Genomic DNA, 20,050 nt, shown 5'->3' on the forward strand with positions numbered 1-20,050 from the left:
GATACATACAGGTAGATTATCTGTAGCTTTAATTTCAGCTACATGAAAATGGTTGGTAAAAAGTTTATTAAGAACTGAGAGCCTAAACTTTTGCTTATAAACCCAGAATGGTAAGAATTGTTCTAATTGAACTAAAGATGCTGAAGGTTTTAGTTTTAAAAAGCTCATAATGAACTCATTGAAACACTCCCCCTATTTCAATTTTTGTCTTCTTTTTAACAATTAGTACCATTCTTTGAATTGCAGCAACTTACAAGTGCTTTATAAACAACCATCTGCCTTATTGTATCTTTTCTGCTTTTCAGTGTTTATCAATTTAAAAATGTAAAACACATTTATCAACAATGTAACAAACTCCCATCTGGGTTTATGAGATGCTCATCATTTCTTTCAAGAATCATGCTAACAATAATTATAAAACTATCTCTGAACCTTTTGAGAACTGTCATGTTACTCTGATGAACCAACCTACTGCCAATTGCTGCCTGCAAACTAGAAGAGTTCACTGAAGCACATCTGACATAATCATTCCACTAAAAAGTCTTCACAAACACCAGATTTTGAAAGCTGATTTAGCATATGCAAATGAATACACTGCATGTAATGAAGATTCATATTTAAATTTCTGTAGGTACTGTTAAGTAGTCCTGAATCCTAGCTGTCCATTTACTTCACTCAGAAAAAAGAAATGCTGAAAATTACCACACTGTTAAAAGCTCAAATCTTCACAAAATTATAAAGACTGTACACATATACAATTCAATTTTTTTCAGCTGCCTCCACTAAATTTCTATATTATCAAAAACATTGATTCAAAAATGGGCAAAGTAAAAGGACTGGAACTTTCTATAAATTTATTACTTAGAGCTTAGGAATTGTTATTAGAGAGAAATTCAGTATTACACCCCGATTTTAGTTGCTTTACCTAATTTATTTAAAGCCTTCTTTGCCATTTTTCTATTTCACACTTACCTAGCAAAAAATGAAAATAATCAGACCAGTATGAAAAAAACCCTATAACAAATAGGGCATGAATTCCTAAAGTACTGCATTTATACTTGCCCTTGTTGTCCATAAAGCGATAGGGCTCACTCAGGCTCTTCCTTCAAATGGTAAACTCACAATTCTCTGTTCCACATAGATTCTTCTCTGTGTATTAAGAAATGAGATTACACCCTCACATATTTTAAAGATCCTGGCTAATCTCACTCTTCTGCCTATCTTTATATTTTTGTCCAAGTTTTTTGTGACTCCACTGGAAAATCTTGCTAAAGCAAAAAACCTTCTGCAATATTCATTAGTAGATGGGTGTCCTGGTCTGGCCAGGACATGATAGATTTTTGCAGTAGCCCAGAGAGGGCATGGCTGGGACCCAGAGGTTATTCTGTACCACCTCAGATCACTGCTAGGCCAGAGGGAGAGGACTCTCCTGCAGGTTAGGACATTCTGTTCTGCTGCCACAGGGTCAGGTCGGGCTCCACAGTGAGCATTTGACATTTCTCTTTTGGACACTTTTGTTATTAACAGTACTGCTGTTATTCTGTATTTTAAAACAGAACAAAACAACACAACTATGTTTTTTTGCCTGACACTATTCACTTTCTTCATTAAACTGTTACATATTTTCACTTACATCTACTCATATTAATTTCTCCTTATTGGTCAAATTAAGGGGAGGAAACTCATTTCAGTGTCCCTCTTAGATTATCTTAAATCGAGACAATAATGATAACTAAATCAGCTACATATTTGCTTTTTGCTACAACAAAACTTTTATAAAATAAAACTTACTTATATATATTCACAGACACTGATGATTCAGTGTCAGTTCACTCAAATCTCTTCCAAGAGGTGTATTAGCAAGATCCTGGACTACCCTCACCTTCAGGGGTGGGTTCTAACAGAGGGTATTTCAAGGATCCAAAAGGGCATTGTTGGGCCTTTGGGAGAGGTGCTGTGGAGACAGAGGGAGTTGGACAGCTGAACACCTTGCCTGGTCTCTCAGAGGACCCTTCTGCTGTGGCACTGCTGAGTTTTGAAGAACAACAGGTACCAACCACTCCCACAGCAATGCACCATGGACAGCATGGTGCCAGCAGGGCTCTGTGCAGCCCAGCCATGAGATGGGACCTGCAGACCCAGCAGAACTGCTCACTAGTCCCATATGGCCAGTGTGTGTCCAGTGGAGACTGACAGTGGACTATGGTGGTCTGAAGGAAGACACAGCACCACTAAATGCTCTGCCAGACATGATGGAACTTCAGCACCTTGGAGTTCAAGGCAGCAAAACAGTGCTACCACTGACACTGCAAGTGTTTTTCTCCATGTCTTTACCCATGCGTGCAGGCCACAGCTTGCTGTCACCTACAAAGGCACTAAGTACACCTGGAACTGGCTGTGCAAGGAGTGGAATCTCAGGCCCACTACCTGCCTTGGAGTGACCCAGACTGCACTAGAAAAGGGTGAGGCCACAGAGCACTGAAAATGATGACATTATCACATGGGGGAACACAGCTGAGAAAGTCAGGGAGAAAGGGGAGAACATAATCCAAATCCTTCTGAAGCCTGCTTTTGCTGTGAAGCAAAGTAAGGTCAAGGGACCTGTCCAGGAAATTCCTTTCTTGGGAGTAAAATGGCAAGATGGACATCATCACATTCCAACAGACATGGTCTACCAAGCAGCAGCTACGACCCTGTCAACTAGCAAGATAGAAACACAGGTTTTCTTAGAAGCTGTGGGTTTTTGGAGGATGCATATTCCAGATTACAGTTAGATTGCGAGTTCCCTCCATCATGTGACCTAGAAGGAGGATGATTTTATATGGTGTCCTGAATGACCAGCTTTTGAACAAATCAAACAAGATTATTCATGCAGTAGCCCTGGAGCCAGTCAGAAGAGGAGAGGATGTGAAACTCGTGGTCTATGCTGCAGCCAGGGAGAATGGTCCTTCCTGGAGTCTCTGGAAAAGTGTCTGAGGAGACTGGAGGATGAACCCTGGGGTTTTAGAGCTGGGGATACAAAGGATGTGGGGCCCACTACATCACAACTGGAAAAGATCCTGGCAGCTTCTGAAGGAGTTCAAGCTGCTTCAGAAGTGTTTGGCAACAGAGCACAGCTCCTCCTGGAACCCTGACTGCCATTGCTGGGCAGGATGTGCAAAGGAAAAGACCCTTCCACACATCATGCCACTAATGCTATGTGGAGTAATTGAATCACTCTGATCACACAGAAAGCTTAAACAGCAAATGCCAGCTGCCTAGAGATCCTGGAATACATCATGACTCAGCCCAAAGACAAAAAATGTAGATTATCATCAGAAGAGGAGGAGGAAGTTACATATGCTGATGAGGCCCCATCATATAATCAGCTACCAGAAAATGAAAAGCAATATGATCTCTTCACTGATGGTTCCTGCTGTATGGTTGTGCTACACAGAAAACAGAAAGCAGCTGTGCAGAGCTCTACATGGAGAGTCACTGAAGCTGTGGAGGGACAAGGAGCACCAAGTGAGGTTGCAGAGCTGAAAGCCATCCAGCGGGCTTTAGATATCACTGAATGAGAGAAATGGCCAGTGCTCTACCTCTACACTGACTGTGGGTGACAGTAAATTCACTGTGAGTTGGCTGGACCAAGAGCAAAGGACCAACTGGCAGGACAGAGGTAAACCCATCTGAGATGATGAGCTGTGCTGAGGCATCACTGGCCAGGTAGAGAAGCTGGCTGTAAAAGTACATGGAGTAGATGCACATGCACCCAGGAGCTGGGCTACTGAAGAGCATTCCAGCAATGGACAGGTGGATTGGGCTGCCAAGATTCAACTGCCTCATGTGGATCTGGACTGGCAGCATAAGGGTGAATTATTTCTGGTTGGTGGGCCCATGGTGCCTCAGGCCATCAGGGAAGAGATGAAACACACAGATGAGATCGTGGCTTAACTATGGGATGGATTTCATGATGGACACAATTTCTAAGGTGATCCATTGCTGTGAAACGTGCTCTGTGATCAAGCAGCCAAGCAGGTACAGCCCCTGCAGTGTGGTGGACAATGACTGAAATACAAAGAGTGGGAAGTCTGGCAAGTTAATTACACTGCACTCATGCAAATGCACCAAGGCAGGCCCTGAGTGCTGAGAGTGGTGTAAAGAGCCACTGGATGGCTGGAGATGCACCCTGTGCTTCACACACTGCCTGGAACACCATCCTGGGCCTTGAAAAGGAAGTCCTGTGACAACACAGCACCCCAAAAAAATCTGTTTCAATGATGTCAGGATGATTTTTGCCTTTTCTTTTATATAACTTGCTTGTATGCATCCTCAGTATTCTTTGCATGCATACTTGCAATTTTTAAAATCTAACAACTTAGCATAGTCCTAGTATTTTGTGAGGCCAGGTGACCAAACATTCTAGAGGCCTCACAGTAGGAGGCTGGGAAATCCTACACCATCTTGGGAAACCAAGGTCTGCTCTAGAACATCTCCTGTAAAGTGGAGATTTGGCCCATCTGGGGGGAATTCTCTGAGTGGGGAAATATGACGCCATTTATCCAGGCCTTTCATTGGGGCACCTTTGTTAGAAATGTTAATTTTTAATGTCCATATGTTATGGGCTGATGTTTGGACTGGCTCCTCTCCTTGCTTCCCCCGTGCAGCTGCCGGTCCCTCCCTCGGATGGTTTTATCTAGGCTGGTGTTTTCCGGCTCTCTCTCTTGCTGCGCTTCGGTTGTGGGCTGTGTCTTGCTCTCTGCCGTCTGCTCAGCTGTGACCCCCTCCCCTGGCTTCTTTGGCCGTTTTTTCCCTTTTCCCCCAGCTGTTTTGTCTGTGCCCCCGTGTTGGCTTGTCTTGGGTTTGCTTTTGCTTGTCTTGGGCTCGCTTTAGCTTGTCTTGGGCTTGCTTTGGGCCTGCTCCCGGCTGCCCCTCCTGTAGGGCGTGTGGCTCATCGCGTTGGGGGCGCTGCGCTGTAAGCCCTCCGATATAGCTGCTCGCGGTTCGAATCCTCTGGGGCGCTGGTGCTTGTGGTGAGTGAGCTGCTGCTCTCGGGATACACGCGTCCATCCCAGTCTATCCAGCCGCCGGCATGGCTTGGAGCGCTTCGTGCAGCCGCCTGCAGCTTTGGGGCATCTCGGCCCGCGCGGTGGAGGCGCCAGAGCCGCTCCCCAAGAGGAAGCCGTGACGATGTCCCGCTAATCGAGGCCGGAAACACAACAGTAGTCAGCCAGCTACTGATAGATGGACAGACACCTGTAATATGCGGACTCAGGGGGAAAAATCTCCCTTTTTCCTGACTGGGCCAAGGGCTACTGCATGGGCAATCTCCTGTTTAATCTGAGCAAAGGCTTGCTGCTGTTCAGGGCCCCAGTGGAAATCATTCTTCTTGCGTGTAATAAGGTAAAGAGGGCTCACAATCTGGCTGTACTCAGGAATGTGCATTCTCCAAAAACCGATGGCACCTAGAAAAGCTTGTGTCTCCTTTTTATTAGTAGGTGGGGACATAGCTGTAATCTTGTTAATAACATCAGTAGGAATCTGACGCCGTCCATCTTGCCATTTCACTCCCAGGAACTGAATCTCTCGAGCAGGTCCTTTAACTTTACTCTTCTTGATGGCGAAGCCGGCTTCCAGGAGAATTTGAATAATTTTTTCTCCTTTCTCAAACACTTCCGCTGCTGTGTTTCCCCATACGATGATATCATCAATATATTGTAGATGTTCCGGAGCTTCACCCTTTTCCAGTGCAGCCTGGATCAGTCCATGACAGATGGTAGGACTGTGCTTCCACCCCTGGGGTAGTCGGTTCCAGGTGTACTGCACGCCCCTCCAGGTGAAAGCAAATTGAGGCCTGCATTCTGCTGCCAAAGGAATGGAGAAAAATGCATTTGCAATGTCAATGGTGGCATACCACCTTGCTGCCTTGGACTCTAGCTCGTACTGGAGTTCCAGCATGTCTGGCACGGCAGCGCTCAGCGGTGGAGTCACTTCATTCAATGCCCGATAGTCCACAGTCAGTCTCCATTCCCCATCAGATTTACGCACAGGCCAAATGGGGCTGTTAAAGGGTGAGTGGGTTTTACTGACCACCCCTTGGCTTTCCAGCTCTCGGATCATCTTATGAATAGGAATCACGGCATCTCTCGTTGTTCTGTACTGCCGACGGTGCACTATTGAAGTGGCAATTGGTACTTGTTGTTCTTCTCCCTGCAGAAGTCCTACTGTAATTGGATTCTCAGATAGTCCAGGCAAGGTGTTCAATTGCCGGATGCGCTCTGCCATCACAGTTGCAATTCCAAATGCCCATCTTAGTCCCTTTGGGTCCTTAAAATATCCACTCCGAAGGTAATCTATGCCCAAAATACATGGGGCCTCTGGACCAGTCGCAATAAAATGTTTCTTCCAATCCTTTCCAGTTAAACTTACTTCCGCTTCCACCAGGGTGAAGTCCTGCGATCCACCTGTCACACCAGCAATTGAAACAGATTCTGCTCCTACGTGTCTTGATGGAAGTATCGTACACTGTGCACCTGTGTCCACTAAAGCTTTATATTTCCGTGGTTTCGAAGTGCCAGGCCATCGAATCCACACGGTCCAAAAAACACGGTTCTCCCTTGCCTCCCCCTGGCTAGAGGCAGGGCCCCTCTAAGCCTGTTGCTCCTTCTTTTCTGAGGCATACATCTTAGAAGTTCCCTCAAGAGGGTCAGACATGTCATTATCAGTATCACATTCGGCACTTTGGCTGCGAGAAACAGGAGCGGCTTTCTTTTTGGAAATTTTTTCTTCCTTCAAATCCCGCACTCGTTGTGCCAGAACAGCAGTAGGCTTCCCATCCCATCTTCTCATGTTCTCTCCAGAATCTCGCAAGAAGAATGATTTCCACTGGGGCCCTGAACAGCAGCAAGCCTTTGCTCAGATTAAACAGGAGATTGCCCATGCAGTAGCCCTTGGCCCAGTCAGGAGGGGCAGCCGGGAGCAGGCCCAAAGCAAGCCCAAGACAAGCTAAAGCGAGCCCAAGACAAGCAAAAGCAAACCCAAGACAAGCCAACACGGGGGCACAGACAAAACAGCTGGGGGAAAAGGGAAAAAACGGCCAAAGAAGCCAGGGGAGGGGGTCACAGCTGAGCAGACGGCAGAGAGCAAGACACAGCCCACAACCGAAGCGCAGCAAGAGAGAGAGCCGGAAAACACCAGCCTAGATAAAACCATCCGAGGGAGGGACCGGCAGCTGCACGGGGGAAGCAAGGAGAGGAGCCAGTCCAAACATCAGCCCATAACACCATACATTGTATACATGATCTGTCGTATGTGTGCATTGCAGCAAATCCTACTTTGGCAAAGTGGTGCACCATAAGGATCCTTACTGCAACACCAAAAAAAACCCCCTTATCCCTTAACAGTGTCTGGGTCTCAACTTTTCAAGACCAAGAAAAGGCATCAGTACAATGAGACTGATTTCAAAAACAGCCTTATATCACCAGAAGAGCACGGTGTTGAGTGCGTATCATATCCCCCATCATGCAGCAGCCTCAGAAAATTGAATGATACCATGGACTGTCAAAACCACATTGAAAGTAATGGGTGGTGGGAACTTAAAACACTGGGATCTACATAGTTTTGAAGACTACATGGTTACTTAACACTACAGGCTTCAGTGAAGCTGGCCCTCCCCAATCAAAATTCCCATGTACCACAGAAGGGACAGAGTTACCACTGTCCGTATGAAGAACCTGTTGGGGCAAAAGTTTGGATTAGTCCTGCCTCCAACAAAGGCAAACCCATCAGTGGAATTGTTTTTGTTTAAGGACCTGAGTGCATTTCATGGGTAATGTGATATGTCCCTGAAGGAGGGGTGCAACTACAAATATTTTTTGTGAAATTGATTCCACTGTAAAATTTTGCTAAAGCAAAAAGCCTTCTGCAATGTTCACTGGTAGATGGGGTGTCCTGATTCCAGCTGGGAAAGGGTTCATTTCCAGAGCAGTAAGAGTAGGGGCATTGTTAGAACCTGGAGGTTATTCTGCTGTTTTCCACAAACAGGGATGGGCTCACTTCTGGAGCAAAGGAGCCTGGCTGCATGGGTCAGACCTCCATGGCGAGCCTTTTGCACAGAAATCACTCTTTTGCTTTTGGACAGGCTTGCTATTAGTATTTTTGCTGTTTCTGTTCATTTTCTTATCTCATTGCTGTTTCCAGCAAATTGTTCTTACCTCAACCCATGATCTTTACTTTTTTTTGCCCTCAGTTCTCCTCTCCATCCTATCACAGGGGAAGGAAGGAAGCACCACACAGTTTGGAGTGCCTCAGTGGTAGCACTGAACTGGAGAATACCACTCCTAAACCACCAAAATGGGGCAGAACTTGCAGAGAAATAGCACTATCAAAGGAGAATACACACAACAGAAATTAACCACTTCCAAAAATAAGGATGGGGGAGATATTTGAATTACATGCTTTCACTCTCCCTCTGAAACAGGAGTTTTATTGAGTCCTCTTGCTACCTCCATGGAAGTTCACCTTAATTTGACTAATACAAGAAAATGAAAAAATGCAATTCACACATGCTCCACAGACACCTGTTAAGTATTTGGCATCTCAACTCTGAACAGAAAAACCTCTTTAACAACCCAAGCCAAGTAGGCATTCCATAAAGGCAAATGTTCATTAATTCAGTGGTACGTTCCATCACTGTAAATTTATTTTGTTGACTCAGAAGAATTTTTCCAATGACTAACTAACCAACAGCAAATACATTATAAGAAGTCAAGGCACGCAAACAATTTTGCTTGGTTCATGGTATGCAGCATGTACTTTATATTATATCAAAGCATTGCTAGCCAGAGAAAATCTGGAATGTTCAATGATAAACTGCAAAGAAACTGAAACTAGGAGTGTAAGGATTTCTATTAATCATCTGCACATTTTATTTGAAACTTGATCCTGCAGCCCTTATTCACAAGATCAGACCTATTGAGTTTATTCACATGAGCTTTGGCTGCAAGATTGGACCTTAAGTACTATCAGGTGCACGTGCAGCCTATCATCAGATTTTGGGTTATTCATGCAAGAAGCTACCCTTTCAAATGCAGACTACTTCCTTCTTCATTAACTTACATGTCCTCTTCTGCTGCTCTATGCTTTCATTTGTGTTATGTAAATAGCCTCTCAGTCATCAAAACAAATAATGATCTTTGCAACCAAGGAGGAAATTAGTAGCAGGTGAACGCTTATTTTTTAAAACATGTTGAGACCAAGCTGTTCTTTAACTTAAAGGAGATCTGGAAAAAAAAAAAAAATCCAGTTTTACTACTTAGCCATCTTAATTATGGGTTGTCAAGGTCATAATTTTATATACTTGTCCCACTCGCACTACTCAAATATTAACCTTGATGGCAATCCACTTTATGATGAGCTGGACCTAACACTGTGAAGCACCTAACACTTTAAAGCAGTTTAAAGCAGTGGAATAAGACTTCTCTGATGACATAAAATTAACTGTATTTTATCATATATGAAACCAGGAGTTTCTGATTTAAGTATTCTGTTTCTTTGCTTTACACATCTGTTCTACATAAATACAAACTATTATAATATGGTGACTGCAAAAAAATAAATCTCTATTTCACTAATTGCTTACAGACTTCTGCAGGTCAGATAGGCTGCAATTACAAGACACAGCATAAACCTGAGTAGGATCACAGCAGTGACTTTTATGTCATGATCCACATTATAACCTACATATTTACAAATCCTCTTTGAATTCTGCAAGGCATTGGTAGAGAAGCAAACTGTCAGTACAGGTAAAAGTTTCTTCATCAGTGATGGCATTCTCAAAAACATTCATGCCAGTGTTCAATGACCTCCAAGTAATCAACAAAATACAATTGCTTTTAGGCTGCAAGATATGTGCAAAGTGACAGTCTGCCTTCTCATGGTAGGGGTACTCTGGATGCTACATAAATATGGAAGGAGAAAGTCAACATACACTTTTTAATACAAAATCTTATTATCAACACAAACTATATGACTGGTAAAATCAAAGGTAAAGTCCCAGCAAAAGTTATTAGTAGTACTCTCTTTGTAATTCCAGCTAATTTCAATGTAATGATAAGGGAGGGGCTGAAGCTGACTATTGGCAATTTCAGTAGCCATAATATCAACTGCAAGTGCAGTACAAATAATAAGCATACACATCTACTTAAAATGCAAGGAGACACATACCACATGAGTCTAATCTGGAATTTAATCTTGAATCCAAATCTCTGTAACTCAAAGCTAGGAAAAAATTTTAAAATGAGACCATGAACTGGAATGGTATCTCTGCAACAGCTAAACTGTTGTCACAAAATTTTTCTCGATCATACTTCAAACTTGCCACATGGATTAATCATCAGTTTGAAGCAGCTGCAACACTATGTTCTATGCACTTCTCTTGCCATTTTAATTTTTAAAAAGCAAATGGAGAGGCTCTCTACAAGATTCAATGCCACAATAGCAATGACTGAACCAGAATCACAAAACTATGAACAGTTCACTAAATTGTCTATTAACAACACATATCAATAGGCTGCAGAAAAAAATGTGTGCCTGAAATAACTGATCAGTGAATGAAGAATAAAGAGATGTAAGGAGAGGAGATGTAGGCAAGTAATTTTACTTTTTGAAGAATCAATTTCCACACAACCAGAAAAATGGCAGATCACAGATAGCATATTCATGACTTTTATCAGCAAAAAATCCCCAGGGATAACCAAACTGAAATTTATTAATGCTCCAGGCAAGAGGGAATTATGCTGATACTGTAGGGTCAGGGATACATTTACTTCTTAAAATCAGTAAAACATTTTAAAAACAATATATATATGTGTGTATATATACATATGCACGGAAAAAAAGTTATCTTGTGCAGGATGCATATATATCCTTTAAAAATTAGAAAACCAGCATGCAATGACTGAGCTAACAATACAAACACTGAATACATAAAACAATTTTGTACAGTGATATTAATATAACTATTTAGTCTCACTGGATGACCAGCTACATAATTGAACCCTAAATGCACATTAAAGAATTCCTACAACCAAATGATGATGTTTCAAAGGAAAGGCCTAAGGCGAGATTTTACTACATCACATGACAAAACATTTGAGCAACTGCTTCTTAAGCTACCACAGTTTGCTAAACACATCTTCACCTCAGACTACAAAAACAGCTAATCAGAGGCTGATATACCACTACAGGACTACTCAATTTTTGCATCAGTGACCCACTAATTTATTGCAAAAAATGAGATTTTATTTTTGCAAAAAATTTCCAAGGATCAGCATCTCCTGTGCTCCCAAATAACCACATCAAAACCAGACAATGGAACATCTATTAATTTGTGGCTTGCTTGAAAAATTATGTGGTACTGAGTACCAAGCAGAAATAGACAAACACAGATGAGTTTAATTCTCTAAAAACATGAAACAGATAACTTAGAACAATTCTCTGTCAGATACATGACCTTAAGCCTTCCTTGCCTTTTACCTACCAATATAAATGAAGTGCATTTTCAAAGATCAGTCAAACTTGAACATGGAAGCAAAATGCATAACACAGATCACAGATGTAAGATCTCCATTCTGTAACAAGTGCACCAAAAAAAATCACAATAAGTTGTCCATACTACTGTGGGTTGAAGCTATTTTCATGCACTTTTCAGAATGTGAAACTTGCTGTGTATTTCCAAATGTGGATAGGAAAGTGTGATGGTACAGGAACCTCATACTGATCTTCAGTGTCCTGTCTTGCCCAACTCACTTTTTTGGAAAATGGGAATATTTGAACAATGTAGACACACACAAACGTCCATACCTACAGTCCATGCAACAGCATTTCCACTCAGAAGAAATGTGTATCAAGTAACTTGGAGAACGTAGACACAGCAACATTCTGTGTCTACACAAAGCACTATCACTTTTTTAAAGAAATATACAAAGTGAAAAGATGTGAGAAGCACCTGCAGTAGCCCCACCCATTATCTACTCCCTGTCACAGTTCTTGTAGCCATCAGGAGTAGAAGATAAAAAGCAAGCTTCATCAATCCTTGGTGGGACAAATATCGGGCAGCTCCAGCACATTCAGCAGACAGTCCAGGCTGCCAGACCAATCAAACAGCAGCTGGGGAAGCAAGCACAGAGCATCCCAGAGAGCTGGAGCACTTCTATGAACACGGGATGAGTGAGATTGGGTTGCTCCACCCAAGAGAAGCGAAGGCTACAGGGAGACATTACAGCATCTTCCAGTAAAGAGAGCTGGAGAGGGACTATTGACAACAACATGGAGTGACAGGATAAAGGGCAAAGGCTTCAAACTTAACAAAAGCAAGCAGGTTTAGATTAGATGTTAGGAAGAAATTCTTGATTGTGAGGGTGCTGAGGCACCTGGAAGATTTTGCCCAGAGAAGCTGGGGATGCCCATTCCTGCCAGCCTCCAAGGTCGATGCTTCAAGTAACCTCATGTAGTAGAGGGTGTTGGAACTACGGCAAGGGATTGGAACTAGATGACATTTAAGGTCCCTTCCAACCCAAACCCATTCGAGGATTGTATGGATAAGGCATTTGTCTTCCTAAGGCACCATTATGCACAAAGAAGCCCTGCTTTCCTGCAGATGGCTATACATCTGCCTGCTAATGTAAAGAAGTGAATTGATTTCCTATTGTGTGCACAGCTTGTGTGCACAGCTTTTACTTTGCTCATTAAACTGTAACTCAGCCAGTGAATTTTTCACTTTTACCCTTCTGATTCTCTCCCCTATCCCACAATGAGGAGTGAGCAGGTAGCTATGAGGGGCTGAACTGCCTAGAAAGTACCAGTAGTATCCAAGTATGTAATACACCAACAGATATTTAATCAATTAATCTTCAGATTTCTATTTTATTTAGTGGTTCCTGGTATTTTTTGATAACATGAGAAAACCAACCAGTGTGTTTATCTTTAAACTAAAAATAAAATGTTACAGCTTTGCAGTCCATGAGGTGACTAAGGTTAGAGAAAATACGGCACTGTATAATATTGTGACTTACATAGGTAGACTATATTTTATTATGAAGATATATTAAAGTCAAACAATAATCTAAATCACACCAGAAGCTATATAACATACAACAGAAATTACTGTTAGAACATTAATATGCAGTAAATCCTGAAATACCTTCTAACAAATGACTGAAGCCTCACTAAAACTATATTAACATATGTAAAAGTATCACTTCTACAGGGAAACAAACAAAACCCACAGCACATGAACACACACACACACACACTCATATGTACATACAGACACATCCACACACATTCCTATACATATACATATAGATACACATACATGCATGCACACTCAAATTATGTACCTCTCCAAGAGCTTTATAGCGCTTTTGGTTCCATCTATGCAAATCTTCACGATAATTAAAAACAAATGGCTCCCCAGTTTTAATGTGTCTTAATTGTCCTTCTGTAAAAGAAACAAAATAATTACAGTTAATATACTTCTTCATTAAAAGTATGACACATTCAATCGGTAAAAATTGTAAAATAAGTCTACAGCTAAAAATCAAGCTATTATGAAACCCTTCTCATTTTTGGGTATAAGCTTTTTAACAAAACAATTGCAGCATTAAAAATCGTGTTTTATGGTATATACTGCTAGATTAAGCTAAACAAATTATGACAGTGAAACTGCATGCACATAACAAATACCAAACTGCTTCACAAGACACGTTTATGTCTCAACTGCTATGAATGAACAGTGAAATGTAAGCACTAGCAGCTAATATTTGATCTGCAGGTGATCAAACTGTAGCTAAAAATCCTCTACTTCAAAACTAACTGCATTGTAAAGAAATTCAAATACAAAAGGGACTGGAAGCTGGAACTAAGGGAAAGATTTCTCTTCAAGCATAACAACTTTCTAAGCTAATATGAAAAGAACCATGTCCACAATTAGGGAAAATATTTTAATTCCAAGGCATAGTGAAATCAAGTAAGACCTCCTAGATTTGGGGTACAACTGAGATTACAACAGTAGAATAAAGCAAAATGCTTGTTCAGAGCAAAATCACATGGTACTCTTACATTCCATTGTAACTTCCTGTAGTTAGCCTTGTTTATAGCCAAAGTTCCCAGCATTCCCAACCACTGGTGAAGACATGGACTGTGTTAAAACAATGATAATAATAAAATGGCAACCAGTAGGAAGCCAACTACAAAAACAAGCATTTTACCAACAGTATTTCAGCCTATCAAACAAAACACACATTATGATCTCAGAGCATTACAAAACTGCAGTATACCAGTGAAACATTAAAAACAGGGATATGTGCAAGTAAACTTTAAATTCTGAAATGTCTGCATGATGAAACAAAGATTTCTCCATAATGTTATCTCTTGAAACGAAGAAAATTGCTTGATTCATGTATTTACAGAACTTCTACACTTTGATTCCTGATGCCTTAAATAAAATATTTAAGATCTGGTGTCTGTAACAGTTGTGCTTATCTGCTGATTTTAACATTTTTCTAGACCTTTTTACCAAACCTTACCTCATTACTAGGTACCAAGGATGTACTTCTTCACAGTTTCCTATCCCTGTATTGGGTTCAAACATCCTCCTCCTCACATTTTTCGTCACAACTTTACTTTCAGCTGCTCTTTCTCAGACACATACTCTTCAAATATGCCATTCAACAGTACATGAACTGGCTCTCACCACAAGTAACAAATATCTGCTGTATTTTTCCTTTGACTTTCTGGAACCCCTGCCTTATTCAGATTTAAATAATCTGATAAAAAACCTCTGTATTTTTCCACTATAAAAAGAAGCGTGATTAAGACATAAAAATACGACTGAACATTTGAATTAAATGTACAAAAGCAAAATGGTGACTTTTTTGCTTTGCTGACCCTTAGTACATGTAATAGGTTTTCCTCCATTCAATGCAAATCACTCAGGCTGTGAGGTTAGTAATAGAATATTCAGTAACATAATTCATTCCCCAAAATTCCAATTTCAGCCCTTTTTGTCAGCCACATATGAACCATTAACTCTGAAGTCAGTAAGGAAGATATAGTAGACACAGTGCAGATCTAAAATAAGGAGCTGAAAAGTGACAGAGCTGAACTCCTTCCATCAAAGAAAGAGCATCACTTTCATGACACTTTTAGTCTCTAAGTACCTTCCTGTGAAAACCATCAGGGTATTAAAAAGCTAAGTGTTGCATAAATGACTATCATTTAAAGGAAAGCTCTTTTTTTTTCTTTAAAAGTGGAAGATGTAAAACAGGCAGATTTAGAAACTAAAGTTCCTCTGTTCACAGAGCAGATACTGCAAAGAAGTAAAATTGTAAACATTCCCATTTGTTCTACAGGTTTTAAACAAACTTGAGTCACTTCCTGCAGTCTGATATTACTTTATCTCAGAGGCTCATTTCTCACCTGGATTTTAAAATGCATGCACTGGAAATTATAAATACTAAGTCATTTAACACAGAGACTGAGCTAGCTGGAAGTACTTGCTTGCAGTTATCACACACTTGGCTGCAAAGCAAAATTATGTTCCATACCAGAGGAGACAGTCTATCACATTGCCCATTCTTCTATCAACATAGGTGTTTGCCTGTTGGTATTAATGGAATAGTTGGGACAAATTATTATCTGAAAAACAACTTCTTCTGTGGCCATAAAAATTAACCAGGAAATAAAACATTCCTTAAATGAGTGACCAGTCTTTAATTCTGATTTTAAAATGCTACAGAAATTTTGTATCAACACTTCTATAACAGAAAATAGGAAGTCATAAAGTAGGCCCAGTACAACCCCACAATATTGTATGAAATGAGGTATTTTTGTGATAATTGTATGAAATAAAAACAGGTTTTAGATTTACAAGTCTATGCGCACTAAAGTTTAAAATTTTATTCCTTACAGGAAGTATGAAATTTTAATAGGGACTTATAAGGTATAATTCAACTACTGATAACCTCTCAACATTATTATATAGAAGTATAGTCTTCACAAAGCACATATTACTTACTTTCATTAAAAATGTACTCAAATCCTACCAAAGTATCAGGAAATTCAAGTGGTGGCTCATCTTTTTTCATTAGTTCATCCAAGTCTATTCTAGACAATAAATCTAAAAGAGGAAAAAGAAAAAATTACATAATACATTGCCTGTCTTTTATTTCTCTTGTAACACTGACAAAATGTATTGGCTGAGATTTGTATATTTTACAGGTAGAAGAATATCCCAATATTGCTGAACATAAGACACTCTTATGGGAAATCCTGTTCAAGGTTCAAAAGTTGGACTTCACTGCCCATATACTCATTTATTTATTTACCTACCTGTTTATCTCTATGTTAATCTAAAAATATCCAGAGACAGGAAAGTCACCAAAGATATAGCCATTTGTTTCAATGATTCACTACCTCAATATGACAAAATAAGTCTCTTGGGAATGCATCATGGTTTTAAGATAAAGGTCTCTAGCTTCAGTTTCAAATCGTTGATGGCGTCTTGATTGCACTCTTGAGGAGTTCAAATCATCTGATGCACATCATCTCACTGGCATTTAGCAGCTGTGTGACCACACCAGTCCTCAGCCCCTCCTCTGATACCCAGACTGTCAGAACTGAACCCTTCCCTCCACCACCTTCTTCAATAGCTCTCAAGGTAGACACAACTCACAACCATTTTACAGCAAGCCATGGTATACCCATCCTTTCCAGATCAGGACTGTACAGCCTGGTACAGTCTGCAGCCACTAATGCAAGTACACTAAAATTAGCATAATCTACATTCTTTACCCTAGATTTAAGGACGCACATTTAAGCAGAGGCAAACTTACAGGGACATCTTTACATCTACCAATTACAGCATACACAGGTTACATGTGTACAATGATCTCTCCTCATTGTATATCACCCACAACAGTGTTATGCTTCTTACATATTTTCTGATTATAAATTAAAAAAAAAAAAATCAAGACAAAATTCAGCAGGATTTTGTCAAAATATATTTATCTACTTCATGAGATGAAATTGAAGACCACACAAACATTCTGTTCAGGAGTGCTAAACTGACTTTGAACTATTGTTATTTTATAAATCAAGTTACTGGATGTTACCAAGGAAATACATTAGGTGTTCTAAGTATATTGATTTTTACCTTTATTATTATCCAATGCTGTAGCTCAAAGAAAAGAAAATAGTTTGAAATTTTCTGAAATGAAATTTCATTTTCTTTACATTTCATTTGGCATTAATTGTGTTTCCATCTCTGTATTACTTAAAACAATTTTTATATTTTGTACCACTATTTTTGCTCAGTCTTGTTGCCAGTAGGCTCCTCACATACCCACCTAAGCTGAGGATTGACACATTCAACACTTTGAAATTTCTACTGCTTAAAATGTACTGAAAATTATCTTCAGCATTCTTGAGAGTTCCTTGACCTGCTCTTCTACAGCTCTTCAAGTTCACTTTATAGTTATTACAGCATCCATGACTGTCACCAACTCTTCCTTCTGAGTGATTCCACTGGGCAAAAAGCTGGAGGATCAAAATCCATCCAGCATGATTGCTGAAATTCAACATCTTTCCCAAAAAGTAGATGGTTTCTGAGTATCTCTGTGGTATCTAAATAACACCAGATACAGATGATTCTAAATTTGGCTCTGTCATCCACAGCTCACTCTTACATCACATCTGTTTAATAGCAAGTCCCATGAAATTCAATTCATGCAAGAAATTATGTGCTTGTTCTTGAGCACTGTCCTTTGAAAGTTCTGTGGAAGTTCCTTTGGTTCTCAACCAAATTATATTGAGAAAGAAAATAATTTTGTCAAAGAAATCTCCCACAACAGGATGTAAAAAGCATGTCCTTTCTTCCTCTGTACTTTGACAAAATCAAGGTAGCAAACAGTCTTTAGCCCTGGGGAAGACTCCAGTCACACCACACCCCTAGAATTTTATTTCCCTCCAGTTTCCATACCTTCTTAGTGTGATCTATTTGGAGATGCATTTACACAGAAGTGCCAGTTATTATACAACAAAATATCCATCTCCTGAGTACCAAGGACCATAGCATATGAAGGATATTATGCTTATCCAGAGTATGTACAGCTTGTCATGACTTACAGCTTCCATCAACCACTAAGGAGGACTGCACTTACTCTGAGCTGCAACCACTGACTTGGCCACTTTCTTCTTGTGCAACTTTTCAACAAGTGTCTTACAACTTTGTGATTCTTTTGAAATCTCATCTACCATTCTCACCTAAGGTCTTTGAGTTTCCAACTCAATTTGAGATAGATCAACAGTGCTGAAAACTGAGTGATCTCCAAGAGACCTTCTATAACCAAATGGAAAATCACTTGTCACATCAGTAATGCTACCCCTTAAGGATAATCAAATTAATGCCATGTATAAAATGAGAGTTTTACTTCCAAACCTGAACTATAACTTCCTCAAAGGATACTAATTGGAGAGAATTGGCACAAAGTTTGATGAAAGCTCAACATAGGTTATCACCATATGCTTCACAAAAACTCAATTCCAACTGAAGGAACATCATCTATCATCATATGAAAGGGAGCACCATTTTCTAACAATGCTTTAATAGAAATCCAGGATGTATGCAGGACTGGCAAGCTATGTTATTTTTTCTGCTTTGAAAAACAATTTAGAATACAACTGTCTGACGTATGTACTTTAAATCAACATGGAGTTAGCTTACTTGTATGTCTAACCAACTTCATGCACTACCAAAGATGAAAGTCACTATCTAAAACATGCCATTTATGTAATTCATTTTTTCACCTTAAGTAATTTATATACATTTATTTTTTAAAACATACAAAGGGAACTTCGTAAAACCAATATGGAAATCAAAGTCCTCAAATCCTTCTCCCTTTTAGCATTCTAGTCCAAGAGATTTTTAAAAGCTGTTATACAGCTGTATAACTATAAAACAAAAGCATCACACAAATCAAAACTTTTGAAAAACTAAGAACACAAAAGTTCCAGTCAACTTTCTGAAAAAGGACGATTATGAAAATTGTAAAAAGCCATTAATAGATTACTGTTACTCTTTACCACGCACCATCTTATGTTTTATACTATCTTATGAAAAGACTGATAAATGGACACACCATTAGACAATAAGGACTAGCACAGGTGGACCAAGTCTCTTCTAGTATTATAATCCCCAAGCTCTAACTCCTAACTATATCACATTATTTTCTTTTCTGTAACAGTAATTTCCTAAATGCAAAATACGTAAAAAAAGGCAAAAATATTCATACCCTTTAATGCAGTGGTCTTCTCTTTTTCATCCGGACCTCCTTGCTGAAGCTGAGCCATCATTTACCCAAACTCTCAACAAACATTGAAATACTGAGGTAAATGTAGATTATTATTCAAATGATGATCTGAAAAAGAACATGAATTGGAAATCAATAAATTTACTGACTTGTTCTTCAACAGCCCTTGTCTGCTACTGTTTACACCACCACAAAAAAAAAAAAATTGACTATTTTACACCCAAAGCCTGACAATGTTTGGTTAAAGATTCAAGTTTAAAAGAATAAACAATATCTCTCCCTAATCCAAAATGGACTTCTACCTAATCAAAACTACTTTTGTGATTTTAATGCAGCATCAGTAAACAATAAACCTTTTACAGAAGTGCAACACCTGCAAATCCAAAATAGAAGATACAAGAAAATACAGTCAACAGAACTTCCACAATCTTTATGGATTTTCTTCACCAATTAACTCTACTTTGTTGTCATTATTACTCTGTAGAGTTTTGTTTTAGTAAAAATACATAAAACACACTATTTTAAGTCACTGTGATTTCCACAATACAGTACTGGTGTTTGTATTGTAACTGTGTTTAAATATAAAGCCACATTTGTCCAGCTACAGAACAAATCTTGGTGTATACAAGGCAAGATTTTACATATAAAATCTATTTCCAAATTTCTCCTGCTACACAGAAGGCAACCCAGACAATCAA

General features: G+C 39.7%; 1 long non-coding RNA gene across 1 annotated transcript in view; it reads right to left on the minus strand.

Annotated features, from left to right (window-relative positions):
* Positions 1–13,382: 13,382 nt before the first annotated feature.
* Positions 13,383–20,050, minus strand: part of LOC306811816 — a 28,926-nt gene continuing 22,258 nt past the window's right edge. The window contains exons 3-5 of the long non-coding RNA XR_013776741.1: positions 19,335–19,460; positions 16,061–16,162; positions 13,383–13,483 (exon numbers count right to left, since the gene is read on the minus strand). This is a non-coding gene — a long non-coding RNA (uncharacterized lncRNA). The remainder of the gene's footprint in view (positions 13,484–16,060; positions 16,163–19,334; positions 19,461–20,050) is intronic.

Source organism: Erithacus rubecula, assembly GCF_903797595.1.
Source record: "Erithacus rubecula genome assembly, chromosome: 23".
NCBI classification, from domain to species: Eukaryota; Metazoa; Chordata; class Aves; order Passeriformes; family Muscicapidae; genus Erithacus; species Erithacus rubecula.